We start from the raw sequence: 15,112 nt of genomic DNA on the forward strand, positions 1-15,112 counted from the left end.
TCAAATAACATCCTATGTAACTGTCAAAATGCTGTCTGTACCCTCCTCTAATTTCTCTCCTATATTCTCCAGTCGAGTGGGACAGATCTTTATTGGTTTATCTGATCACAGCGATTGTATCTTCCTGCAACCGTGCTGAAGCTCGCCTGAAGGAAAGGATCCTCGCAGATTGGGCTACATTTTGGAAGGCAGCCCCAAGCTTCCCCCTCCCCCCGCCAACCTTTTCAGCCCCCCCCCCCCCCCACCACCATTTTTGACTGATGTAATGTCCTCTCCCTGGCCACTATATGAGGTTGAACAAATCATTAACATCCTATACAACCGTGCTCCTGTCACTAAAACAGCCTACTTCCACTTCTAGAATATCTCTGTCTCAAGTCTCAAGCCATCTGCTGCTGAAGCTACCATTCATGCTATCTCTAAATGTTACTATTCTAATGCTATCCTGGCTGGCATGCCATCTTCTACCCTACATAAACTTGAGCTCATCCAGAACTTTGCTGCCAGTATCGTGACTTGTATTATCCCCATTCAGCCAGAATTCCTGTGCACACTGCCTAACTTTGACTTCCGGTCCAGCAGTAATTCAGCTTTAATGTTGTCATTCCTGTGCTCAATTCCCTGTAACATCCTGTCCTTTTGGATCTTCAAAACTGCCTCCAGCCACCCAATCCTCTCATGTCTCTGCATTCTTCCATTTCTGGTTTGTTGTTCATCTCTGATTAATTTATATGAGAGTTAGATAGGATACAGAGAACAGAATCTGGCCATTCACCTTGTCCAACATTTATGTCTCTATTGACAGACTTCCCTTTAGTTAGTTGGGCCCCGGATTCAGGACTTCCCTGCATATATCCTTCTGCTTTCCTACCCACTATCGTCTCCTTTGAGATTAAATCCTATCTCTTTGATCACCTTTGCTAACCTTTTGTTATGTGGCTCGGTTTCAAATGTTGTTTAATGATATTCCTGTGAAGCGCCTTGGGGCACTTTACTATACTAAAGGTGCTATATAAATAGAAGTCACTGTTATTGCGCTGGTTTCGTTGAGATGATGTTGCGATCTTTTTTGTTGACGGATGGATGTTATCCATTAATGGAGTTGATCGGTATTCTTATGATAGGTTTGATTTCCAGTAAAATTATACTGTTTGTGCAATTTTGAGTGGTCTACCAGGTTTTTAAGTGATTTCGCTCATGCTAAACAGTGTATTATCCTGAAGCTCAAATAGAAGGCATTCCTCTCAAAGCATTTTAGTGCAACCCTTTACACTGATGCAAAAGAACATTAATAAAAGCTATTGTCATTTTGACTTGCAAACTACAACTTTAGATTTGGACTGGAGCTAAATTTTAAGAAGCAAAAATTGGATTCTCCTCAACTGCACCTGAAACTGAGATTCAAATATAATGAAATGTCTGTTCTGTTATTTATTTGATTGTGCTGTTAGGAAGTGGTGATCTTTTACATTTTCATAATATACACAGTTGACACAATTCCCAATATATTTTGTGAAACAATAGGCTTCCACTGTCTCCATATTATTTTCCTATTTTTTTTATGACTTCTTTTTCCACATCACCCCTGGAGTCCAACAGGATCCAACCTTTGCCTTCCCTTCTTCCTGCACTGCCTGCTGCCCCATTGAGAACATTCTACAGACAATATTGTATCATTTTAACGAGAGGTGAAATTCGTGCATCTGGTAATGAGGTTGGTGTGAGGCCCAGAGCGATTTTAATTTCCAGACCTCAGTGGAAGTCACTGCCTAGTTGGCTAGTGGGGGTGGAAATCGGGCCAGAATCTCAACTTTTGGGTTCGGTTCAACTTTGAGTTCAGTTTTAGACCTTATTTATTCTCCATCACTAAGATCATTTTTAATTCTTCCTCAGCAACATTGTCTGCCTCAACCCTTACCTCAGCCCATTGTTGAAACCTAGGTAGGTGCCATAGAATCTTCCAAGCTTCACTGTTCCAACTTTCCAGCCTCCCATCCTCCGCTGCAAATAAACTCCAACTTGTTCAAAAGCTCTGTTGAGCATATCTGATCTTGCAGTATATTACATATTTTCTGCATTTACCCTATCAAACTCAGTTGTAACTTTAAACACCTCTTATTGTTGCACTTATTAAGTCTTACCTTATTTTGTCATTTTTAATCGGAGGAATAATACTGTTTCTTTGCTCATGCTTATGTAATATTAGGAGTGCAGCTGGACAGCTGGATTCCCATTTCAGACTTCCATTCACACACTCACTCTCTTCTCTGTGCATGCACACACACACCTCTCTTCCTCTGACACATACACACTCTCTTACACACATACACAACTCCCCTTTCTCCCTTTCTCACTCTCACACTCACACTCCTCATCCCTCTCTCCCTCACTCCATGGCCACTTCCTCTCTTGCTCCAGGTCAGTTACCTATTTGCTCCATTGCCTCTTCACCTCTTGCCCACAGCCACCTCCCCTCCTGCCACATCGTCACTTCCCCTCCAGCCCAGTGGCCGCTGCCTAAGTCACTCCAATGTCCTGGCTCTTCCTCGCTCCACTGTCTGCTCTACCTGACTTTGCTGTCTGTTCTCACCGTGGCCTGGACCTTTGAGTGGGACTTACTTTCCCACTGTTTCCAGCTTGTCCAATCAGAGGCTGATTTTTCATTGCATTGGTTGGTCATAGGCTCATAGCCTCTGATTGGACAAGTGGTTTCATAGCATATTTATACATTAGCCTGGCTTATGGTAGAGCCCCTCGACATATCCAGTGGAACCCCAGGGTCCCGCAGAACCCTGTTTGAGAAACTTTGTTCTGGAGTTTCCATAACCTGTTTGCAATTGGGAGGTGTATTCTGTGTGGGATACTCTAAATATGATCTCATGAAAGTTCTACAAAGGTAACATAAATTCTCTGCTTTTGAAATCTACTTAGCTGCCAATGAACCTAGTGCTTTGTTTCACTTGTTACGGCTTTGTTGAACTACAGTTAATGATTTGTGATTCTGAACTCCATAGATCCCTTTTCTTATGACCCCCATTTAAACACTTGGAGTTGGATCGCCAATACTGAGGCAAGTCGCTTGAATCAGGAAATTCAATGTCAGTAAGGGCATCAAAGATAACTAATCCTTAATAGCTTATTGAAACTATTAACCAAAATATAAATTCAGCTCCCCTGCTGAGATAAGTGGTTATTGAGCTTTTCAAACTTGGCCAAGCATTCATTATAGACTCATCTGTAATAACAGCCCTTGAGAAATGTGAACAATGAAGTCAATTGAAACTGCAGGAGCAGATGTTTTTTTTTTAATATAAACATCATACAGCCTTTCAATCAATGCACTACAAGAGTACTTTTTTTACTTAAACTTACAAGAACAGCCTAGCTTTTCTGTTTTAAGAGTGCTGGGGATTTAAACAAAAATTCAGATCATGACACTTAAATGTGGAATGTGGCCATTCCACCTACCCAGCACATCTTTGGGTTGTGAGGGCAAAACCCACACAAAAATGGGGAGAATGTGCAAACTCCACACGGACAGTGACCCAGAGCCGGGATCGAACCTGGGACCCAGGCGTTGTGAGGCAGCAGTGCTAACCAGTGCGCCACCATGCTTCCCTTTGAAAGCATTTATATCTTCTCGTAAATTCATGGGGCATGATCTATTGGCTGTAAACGCTAGCGAATATTCTGGTCACATGCCGGTGCACCGGTTTCCCGGTGCTGAGGGGTGCAGTCACCAGGAAATCTCGTTGACAACAGCAGATCGGTATATCCTGCTGGTGGCCCACCTCCACCGCCAGAAAACACGCGGCGGGTTGGTTGGTAAATCCCACTCTTGACTTCCACACTGCAGGGTGAGAACCTTGGAGGAGCGGAAATTCTTTTCTATTTTCAAATAGCCTAGCAGATTTATGTTTGTGTGATTTAGGCCTCGCTGACTTTCACGAACCAGAAAAAATTGTATCGGATGGAAACTTGGAAGGAACTAGCTCAGATGGTTAGAGCGTGGTGCTAATAACGCCAAGGTCGCGGGTTAGATCCTCATACTGGCCAACAAAACAACCCCGTCACGAAATGATCTCCTTGCCTCATATGTTTGCAGGCAACCTGCCCAGTGTTACTGGTGCGGCATTTAGTGGCTGGTTTAGCACACTGGGCTAAATCGCTGGCTATTAAAGCAGACCAAGGCAGGCCAGCAGCACGGTTCTATTCCTGTACCAGCCTCCCCGAACAGGCGCCGGAGTGTGGCTACTAGGGGCTTTTCACAGTAACTTCATTTGAAGCCTACTTGTGACAATAAGTGGTTTTCATTTTTCATTTCAACGACCACACCTCAATCCCGCCTGTCACTTTTGTCGGGTTCCAGTTGTCCTGACCCCGTGAAATCCTCTATTTTTCAAGGAATAGGTGACTTTGTTATTCTTCCTACCCAAAATCCAACACCCCAAACTGGTTCACATTGAAATTAATGGTTATTTACATAACCATTCTGCAAATTTATTAATGTCTTCATGTACTTTGTCGCTTCCCTCCTTGATAGTAACTCTACACACCAATTTGGTGTCTTCTGATTTCTGAATCCAAATGATTGTTGTAAATCCCAACAAGTATAGGCCCAGCATTGATCTCTGTGGTGCACCACTTCACACCTTCTGCTAGTCTGAGTCCACTATCTATTTTCTGTCTTGTAGCCTGTTTCGTATCTATTCTGCTATTTTTTCTCTGAATACACATGCTCTGACTTTCACAGTCAAGACCTTTAGCACATCAAAGTCTTTTACAAATGTTACATTACTCTAGCATACCCTTTCTATTATGTTTTCAAATAATTCAATAAGATACGCCAGATATGGCCTTCCCTGCTGAAACACTGGAAAAAAGCAAATTACTGCGGATGCTGAAATCTGAAACGAAAGAGAAAATGCTGGAAAATCTCAGCAGGGCTGGCAGCATCTGTAGGGAGAGAAAAGAGCTAACGTTTCGAGTCCGATGACTCTTTGTCAAAGCTCACAGACATAGAAAGTGGGAAATATATATACTGTGGAGTGAGAATGAAAGATGAGTCATAGCCACAGAAACCCAGGGAAACGGGGTGCTAATGGCTACAGAAACCAAGGGGAAAGAGTGCTAATGGCAGTCCCCAGGGAGAACAAAAGATGTGAAAGGCAAAACAGCAGAGAAACTAACATCAGAGGGTGAACTGTAGATGTGGGGGGGGGGGGGGGGGGAGAGGGAAGCAAAGAGGAGAAATGGTAAGGAAAGGTGGATCAGATGGGGGGAGTTTCTCTGTCTGTTAGCTTGACAAAGATTCATCGGAATCAAAACGTTAGCTCTTTTCTCTCATACAGATGCTGCCAAACCTGCTGAGATTTTCCAGCATTTTCTCTTTCGCTGTTGAAACCCATGTTGACTGGTATATTTTCAGTTTTATAAATATTTTTCTATTAGACCTTTGGCTAAAGATTCCAATATCTTTTCTCACATTGCCATTAACTTAACTAGTCTATATTTCCTTTGGTTTGCTCTTGCTTCTTTTATGAATATAGAAATAGTAATAGCTGTCTGTCAGTGCTTTGTCATTGTTCCCTTTCCTCTTCTTTTTCTTGTGCATATGTATATATATCATAGTATATGTAGCATATATGTGGTATAGATACTTGTGTACGTAATATATGTATTATATATCCTATTGTATGTAATATACATAATCTTGTTAAGTCAGACCAGAGCACAACAGTGGATCAGTGGCTAAGATACTGGACCAGAACCACAACATTTATTTTATTTTTAAGACTGTGTGGAAAGATCAATTCGCTCCAGGAGTGGTCGGATCTGAAATAGGGCTTGGTGGGGCAGCACGGTGGTGCTGTGGTTAGCACAGCTGCCTCACCACGCCAAGAACCCGGGTTCGATCCTGACCCCGGGTCACTGCCCATTTGTACATTCTCCCTGTGTCTGCGTGGGTCTCAGTGCCACAACCCAAAGATGTGCAGGGTAGGTGGATTGGCCACGCTAAATTGCCCCTTAATTGGAATTTTTTTTAAAAAGAAATAGGGCTTGGTTATTTTTACAAACATATCTTTATTATGTTATGGGCCAGAGTTTAGAGAACACCAAAGTATATCATGGAGTGCACCTGATCCAACAACTTTGAACAGATTTTGGTTATGAGGAGCACAAGGGCCCACATTACAGGTGTTATGCAAAAGAGATCTCAAGTATTTTTAAACAAAACAATGTTTATTCTCTGAATCCAGTTAACATTTTATAAACAGACAGTAAACATCTTATCAACTACCAACACAGATCCCCCCCCCCAAAAAAAAAGGATACAGTACTCTATAGGTAACCCTTAGTAACTTTCCTAACAATATCCATTATCCAAACACTCTTTTTTCCTAAAAACAATAGGTTTGCATTCCTTACAGAAACAGGTATTACTGTGAAGCTATCACATGGTCTGGAGACATTCTTTAGCATGCAGAGATAGAGACCAAAATACACCTTCTTGGTTTGAATGCAGCTCCCCAAATGAAAATGAAACCAAAAAACTCAGAGCAGCTTCCAGCTCAAAACAAAAATAAAAGAGAGAAACACAGCCCAGCTCCACCCACGCAATGACATCACTGCAGCCATTTGATGGACACACTTTTCTTAAAGGGACCCTCACATGACACCTCCCCCCAAGAAAAAAAAAATCATCAACTTCAAGATGGTTTCATTTTCCACCTTTTCACTTTCCTTTCAGAAATATTGACAGTAAATATACTTTTTTGTTTAACAAAACAAAACATGCAAATAGTCCATTTTAGTTCTTCTTCCTCCACCGAACCTGCTTCTCTTCATCACATTTGTGACAAAGCATCACAGGAGCAGTGGTTAACTCAGCCTTCAGGCCGGCAAATGCCTGTTGACACTCTGCTGTCCACTGAAATTTGCTATGCTTCTTTAGCAAGTCCGTCATTGGAGCCAGCACACTGCTAATATACGGCACAAATTTCCAGTAAAATCCATTCATGCCAAGAAATTGCATTATTTCCCTTCATGTCGACGATATTGGAAACTCCCCAATAACTTTTGTTTTCACATCCCATGGGACCATTCAACCCTGTCCAAATGTATGGGCTTGGGCTTTTCCAAATTCACTTTTGGCTACGTTTACCACCAAACCGCCTCTTGAAGTCTATCGAATAACTCCCATCAGATGCTTCAAATGTTCTTTCCATGTCTGGCTGAAAATTACCAGATCGTCGATGTATACCGCACAATTGGGTAATCCTGAAACAACTTTGTTAGTTAACCGTTGAAATGTAGCTGGAGTGTTTTTCATGCCAAATGGCATAACTTTGAATTGGTATATACCATCTGGAGTCACAAAAACTGAAATCTCCTTCACCCTTTCAGATAAAGGTACCTGCCAGTAACCTTTAAGTAAATCCAGTTTGTAAATAAAAGCTGATTGTCCCACCTTCACAAGCAATTCTCCAAACGTGGGATAGGATAACAGTTTGTTCTTGTAACTGCATTAACCTTCCTATAGTCCACACACAACCGTTGGGTACCGTCCGGTTTCGGCATCATCACTATGGGTGAGCTCCATTGGCTGCAACCCACTTCAATTATGCCTCTTTCAAGCATACGTTCAATTTCTTTGTTAACCTGTGCTAATTTTAAAGGGTTAAGTCTACATGGATGTCGTTTAATTAGAACAACATTTCCCACATCTACATCATGGATGGGATTCTGTAATCCGGAGGCCAAGTGTTGACGCCGTCGGAAACACCGTTGCGTTTCTCAACAGCGTCAACGCGGTCTCAGGATCAGCAATTCTGGCCCCTACAGGGGGCCAGCAGAGCACTGGAGTGGTTCACGCCGCTCCAGCTGCTGATCCCGTCGCCAACTGGGCGCCGCGGGATCCGCACATGCGCAGTGGCACAGGTGCCAACACGCGCATGCGCAGTGGCTTCCTTCAACACGCTGGCCCCAACGCAATGTGGCACAGGACTACAGGGGCCGGCGTGGAAGAAAGGAGGGCCCCAGCCAGAGAGGCCAGCCCATAATCGGTGGCCCTGATCGCGGGCCCGGCCACATCGGAGGCCGGACCCCCCTCCACCCCCCCACAGGCCGCCCCCCCCAACCCTTCCACGCCGAGTTCCCGCCGGCTGAATGCAGGTGTGGACAGCGCCGGTGGGATTGGCGTTTTCACGACCAAGAATCGGTGGTCCGGCCATGTAGAGTGGCCCCCGACCGGTGCTGCGCCAACCACGCCGGCGCCAATGGCGCCGATTCTCCGCTCTGCGGAGAATCGCGTGCCAGTGTCGAGGCAGCGTGGCCCGATTCGCGCCGGTCGCGGGGATAAAAGAATCCCGCCCAAGTACAGCCATTTTAGTACTTCCCAACGTATCTCCACAAACTTGTCCATGTGACATCAATTACTCTTTCAGGTCAGTTCATTTTTCCTCTGGAAGATAACTCAACAATTTATCCTAATTTTAAAGAACATCCTCTTTTTCCAATTTAATTTGAGGGATATCAAATTCAAAGTCATCTGGATTTGTTTCTTCACTTTGAGTTAGAATCATTAAAACCGCCTCCGTTTGCTCTCCTTCCCTTTCAAAGTAACTTTTAAGCATATTCACATGACACACTCGGTGAGTTTTCCTTCTATCCAGCGTTCTTACCACAGAATTCACCTCACTTAATTTCCTTTCAATCTGATAAGGTCCACAAAACCTTGCTTTTAAAGGTTCGCCTACCACTGGTAACAATACTAAAACTTTACCTCCACTGGCAAAACTACAAACTTTTGCTTTCTTGTCCGCTACCCGTTTCATCACATGTTGTAAAACTTTTAAATGTTGTCTAGCCAATTCCCCTGCTCTATTTAATCGTTCCCTAAAATTTGACATGTAATCCAATAATGTGAGTTCCGACTGCTCACGCACCAATTTTTCCTGAATCAATTTAAGTGGTCCTCTTGCCTCATGACCAAAATTAGTTCAAAAGGTCTGAATTTGGTTGACTCATTAGGTGCATCCCTAATTGCAAACAGTACGAATGGAATTCCTTTAACCCAATCCTCTGGATAATCTTGACAATAAGCCTTCAACATTGTCTTTAGTGTCTGCTGCCACCTTTCTATTGCTCCCTGCAATTCTGGATGGTATGCAGTTGATTTAAATTGTTTTATTCCTAAGCTATCCATAACTTGTTTGAATAACCTTGAGGTAAAATTTGGTCCTTGATGTGATTGTATTTCTGTCAGTAGTCCATATCTAGTAAAGAATTTAAGTAACTCCTCCACAATCTTTGTAGCTGTAATATTGCATACTGGAATGGCCTCTGGAAATCTAGTAGACACATCCAGTATAGTCAAAAGATATTGATTCACACTTGTCATTTTAGGAAGTGGTCCTATGCAATCAATCAAGACTCTTGTAAAAGGTTCCTCAAATGCTGGAATGGGTATTAATGGCACTGGTTTTATCACTGCTTGAGTTTTCCCTATCACTTGACATGTGTGACATGATCGACAAAATTTAACTACATCTTTATGTAGTCCAGGCCAATAAAAATGTTTTTGTATTTTAGTTTGTGTTTTCCTTACTCCCAAATGACCTCCCACTGGTACCTCATGTACTACTCGCAACACCTCCTTTCTATACCCCACCGGCAATACCGCTTGAAGAACTTCTTCCCACCTTTTCCGCCTGCATGTGTAAAGGTCTCCATTTTCTCATCAAGTCATCATTTTTACGGTAATAACGTTCTGGTATACTTAGATTCCTCTTCCATGTGTGCTTTCTGATATATCCGTTTTTATTTCTATATCTTTCTCCGCCAATTTTCCTGAACTAAAAATATCCTCCACCTGTTCTTGTTCTTTTCCAACCATCTGATCAAAAATCGTTTCTGATAATTGAACTTCAACTTTATCTTCACTCTTTGATTTCTTCTCTTGTCTCAACCTGTGACTTAGCGACCTTGTTACTACACAATCCAGAAAAATCCCAGGATATTCGTCCTTCAACACTTCAGTTGTCTGATTTTTCACTGGCATATCAACCATGTTAGGCATAAGACCTAGGAGTGGAAGTAAGGCCATTCGGCCCATCGAGTCCACTCCACCATTCAATCATGGCTGATTTCAACTCCATTTACCCGCTCTCTCTCCATAGCCCTTAATTCCTCGAGAAATCAAGAATTTATCAACTTCTGTCTTAAAGACACTCAACGTCCTGGCCTCCACCGCCCTCTGTGGCAATGAATTCCACAGACCCACCACTCTCTGGCTGAAGAAATTTCTCCTCATCTCTGTTCTAAAGTGACTCCCTTTTATTCTAAGGCTGTGCCCCCGGGTCCTAGTCTCCCCTGCTAATGGAAACAACTTCCCTATGTCCACCCTATCTAAGTCATTCATTATCTTGTAAGTTTCTATTAGATCTCCCCTCAACCTCCTAAACTCCAATGAATATAATCCCAGGATCCTCAGACGTTCATCGTATGTTAGGCCTACCATTCCTGGGATCATCCGTGTGAATCTCCGCTGGACCCGTTCCAGTGCCAGTATGTCCTTCCTGAGGTGTGGGGCCCAAAATTGTGCACAGTATTCTAAATGGGGCCTAACTAATGCTTTATAAAGCTTCAGAAGTACATCCCTGCTTTTATATTCCAAGCCTCTTGAGATAAATGACAACATTGCATTTGCTTTCTTAATTACGGACTCAACCTGCAAGTTTACCTTTGGAGAATCCTGGACTAGGACTCCCAAGTCCCTTTGCACTTCAGCATTATGAATTTTGTCACCGTTTAGAAAATAGTCCATGCCTCTATTCTTTTTTCCAAAGTGCAAGACCTCGCACTTGCCCACGTTGAATTTCATCAGCCATTTCTTGGACCACTCTCTTAAACTGTCTAAATCTTTCTGCAGCCTCCCCACCTCCTCCATACTACCTGCCCCTCCACCTATCTTTGTATCATCGGCAAACTTAGCCAGAATGCCCCCAGTCCCGTCATCTTGATTGTTAATATATAAAGAGAACAGCTGTGGCCCCAACACTGAACCCTGCGGGACACCACTCGTCACTGGTTGCCATTCCGAAAAGGAACCTTTTATCCCAACTCTCTGCCTTCTGCCTGACACCCAATCGTCAATCCATGTTAGTACTTTGCCTCGAATACAATGGGCCCTTATTTTACTCAGCAGTCTCTCGTGAGGCAGCTTATCAAAGGCCTTTTGGAAGTCAAGATAGATAACATCCATTGGCTCTCCTTGGTCTAACCTATTTGTTATCTCTTCAAAGAACTCTAACAGGTTTGTCAGGCATGACCTCCCCTTACTAAATCCATGCTGACTTGTCCTAATCCGACCCTGCACTTCCAAGAATTTAGAAATCTCATCCTTAACAATGGCATCATTCCCACCTGCGATCCAGCTATATCATTACCCAAGATAAACTGTATTCCTAGACAAGATAGTTTCTCTATTACTCCTACTACCACTTCACCACTCTTCACTGGAGTTTCCAACCTTACCTTATATAATGGAACACTACTCTTCTCACCCTGAAGTCCACATATTATCACCTTTTCTGGCAATATTCCTCCCAAACTCCATAACTCCTCATCTCTTACCATCAAAGATTGACTAGCTCCCGTATCTCTTCCAATAGTAACTTCTTTACCTACTCTTCCTGGTACACAGGAGTAAACTTTACCCATATAAGTAAATTCTTGAAAGAGATCTGGCACCTTCTTACCAATCACCTCTTGATCTGGCTGTACAATCTTTTGCACCTCCTTCGCTTCACTTGGGCTTTTCTTTAGGGGCTGGTTGAGCACACTGGGCTAAATCACTGGCTTTGAAAGCAGACCAAGGCAGGCCAGCAGCACGGTTCAATTCCCGTACCAGCCTCCCCGAACAGGCGCCGGAATTTGGCGACTAGGGGCTTTTCACAGTAACTTCATTTGAAGCCTACTTGTGACAATAAGCGATTTTCATTTCATTTCATCTCATTTTCATTTCATTTGCCACTTTAACAATCCCCACTGTCTTATCCTGTTTTACCACATCAGCCTTCCCAGTGCTTTTCTTCAACCACCAACGCTGTGACTTTACATGGCCTAATTTATTACAGTGAAAACATTTGAAACTTTTCATTTCTCTTCCACCCTCCTGGATTTCATTTTTAATCTGACATACACTCTCCTAATTATCTCCCATCAGATCTCCTTTACCTCTACCACTTGAGTATTTTTCTTTTCCCCAGTTTCTATCCCTCACAGGCTGAAACTGATGTTGGAAACCAAACTTTGATTTATGAACTAATTCATAATCATCTGCCATTTCTGCTGCTAACCTTACAGTTTTAACCCTCTGCTCTTCCACGTGAGTTCTCTCTACATCAGGAATTGAATTTTTAAATTCCTCCAAAAGTATAATTTCTCTGAGCGCTTCATACATTTGCTCTATTTTCAAAGCCCTTATCCACCTATCAAAATTACTCTGATCCTTTCAAACCCATGTATGTTTGACCAGGTTCTTTCCTTAAATTTCTAAACCTTTGTCTGTAGTTCATATGCACCTAAGATGGATCTATTCACCTCCTCGTACGTCCCAGATACCTCCTTTGATAGCAAACATTTCACTCACCCTACCTACCAGCTCTGTTTGAATCAGTAATACCCACATGTCCTGTGGCTATTTCATTTGTTTAGCTACCTTCTCAAATGAAACGCAAAAGGCTTCTACCTCCTTCCCATCAAACCTTGGCAATGCTTGGACATATTTAAATAGATCCCCACCAAGCCTTCGACTATGACGTTCTTTCTCTTTATCCTCATCACTATCCTCAAACTGGACGTTTCCTTTTGCATCCGCCAATTTTAACTGACTGTCACGTTCATGGCCATTTTCGGAAGTTCAATCTCTCTCTCTTTTTCATTTTTCCTGATCTGTACCTCCCTTTCTCTTTCTTGTTGTTCTGCTGGGCTATTCTTTCTTTTTTACTTTATTCTCTCTCCTTTTCTTTTTCCCTCATTTCATATTCAAGTTGCTTTAATTCTTTTTCATGTTCAAGTTGCTTAATCTGTAACTGAATTTTTGCCATTTCTAATGAGTCGGACTGTATCTCAGGCAATTGTACATGCTCAGCTACCGCCGTAAGTTCCTCTTCTTTTTCTATGCTGTCAGGTAACATTAACTGCAATGATTTTGCCAAATCTAAGAGCCTTTTTTTAGTCTCTGTTCATAAGGCACTGCTTGTGACCTTCTCCACCCCAAAAAAATTCCAAACCTCCGAAAGAGCCAATGTTCACAACATACTCCCTACTTAAACTGGAATACCACACCTGAAAAACAAACACAAATATGCTCACCCCTCACTGTTTTTAAGTTCACTAAGCCAACCCAATCACGAAAGATAGAATTTTACCCCACGAGCCCCCAATTTATTATGGGCCAGGGAGAACGCGAAAGTATATTATGGAGTTCACCTGACCCACAGCTTTGAATAGATTTTGGTTATGAGGAGCACAAGAGCCCACTTTCCAGGTGTTATGCAACAGATATCTTAAGTATTTTTAAACAAAACATGTTTATTCTATGAATCCAGTTAACATTTTATAAACACGTAGTAAACATCTTATTAATTACCAATGCAGATACCCCACCCCCCCAAAGATACAGCACTCTATAGGTAACGCTTAGTAACTTTCCTAACAACATCCATAAGCCAAAAAACCCTTTTTTCCGACAAAACAATAGGGTTGCATTCCTTCCAGAAACAGGTATTACTGTGAAGTTATCACATGGTCTGGAGACATTCTTTCGCATGCAGAGAGAGAGACCAAAATACACTCTCCTTGGTTTGAATGCAGCTCCCCAATTGAAAACGAAAACAAAAAAACTCAGAGCCACAAAGCTCACAGAAACACAGCCCAGCTCCACCCACGCAATGACATCACTGCAGCCATTTGATAAACACACTTTTTTTAAAAGGACCCTCGCATGACAATTAAGCCAAAATGAAAACAATATTTAAACTTTTAAACAGCTCACATGTATCTCTTAACCCTAACACACAATTTCCCAAGAAACAGCATGTAAAATGAACACAGCTCTGAACACCGCTTATGCCGGCAGACAAAACTGATTCCTGCGTTTACACAACAGATTTCTGCTGTTAGTGCAGCTCCTTAAAACAGACCCCTTTTCGAAAGCATGTCTCTATGACAGCTTTTCATAACCTCTCCCGGTGACTTACCAAAATCCTTTTGCCCACCTGTTCAAACAGGACTCTTTTCCTCTCTCTGAGCTCGGCCAAGCCCCTCAAACAATGGTTCTGTCCTGGGTTTCCAGACTGGACCTTTTTATCCCTATTTTGGCTTTTAATCGCTCACTCCCATTTACACAAAGGCAGGGCCATGCTATGAATATGCAACTAACCTCCAATTTATGGACAAATGAGGCCATTAGATTCTGAAATGGGCTAATGGCTGGTCAGATCAGAGTTTCCCAGAAGACAATGGATCGTGAATGAAGCACTCCGAATCATATCCTGTTTATTTCCATCAACATGTTTAAGTCTGAATGGGACAATGTAACTCAGGCCAAGTGTGGGCATATACCTCTGACAGTGCTAGCAGTTTGACCCTCAGTCCATTAAACCCTAAATTGTTCACAAAAAAAATCTGTGCAGAGTCTGCACATTTTCTTTTTATAATAATAATCTTTATTGTCAGAAGTAGGCTTACATTTACACTGCAATGAAGTTACTGTGAAAAGCTCCTAGTCATCACATTCCGGCACAGGTTCGGGTACAAGAGGGAGAATTCAGAATGTCCAAATTACCTAACAGCACATCTTTCGGGACATGTTGGAGGAAATCAAAGCACCTGGAGGAAACTCATGCAGACACAGGGAGAATGGGCAGACGCCATACAGATAGTGATGCAAGCTGGGAATCGAACCTGGGACCCTGGAGCTGTGAAGCAACAGTGCTACCCACCGTGCTACCGTGTCTGTGTGGGTTTCATCCTGTGTTCTGGTTTCCTCCCACAAGTCCCAAAAGACGTGCTTGTTAGGTGAATTGGACATTTCAAATTCTCC

General features: G+C 42.6%; 1 protein-coding gene across 2 annotated transcripts in view; it reads left to right on the plus strand.

Moving 5' to 3' along the window:
• The window catches only part of csmd3b (CUB and Sushi multiple domains 3b), a 2,718,576-nt gene that overhangs the window by 1,633,380 nt on the left and 1,070,084 nt on the right, over positions 1 to 15,112 (plus strand). The gene's annotated exons all lie outside the window — the stretch shown is intronic.

This window comes from Scyliorhinus torazame, chromosome 11 (assembly GCF_047496885.1).
Source record: "Scyliorhinus torazame isolate Kashiwa2021f chromosome 11, sScyTor2.1, whole genome shotgun sequence".
Classification (NCBI taxonomy): Eukaryota; Metazoa; Chordata; class Chondrichthyes; order Carcharhiniformes; family Scyliorhinidae; genus Scyliorhinus; species Scyliorhinus torazame.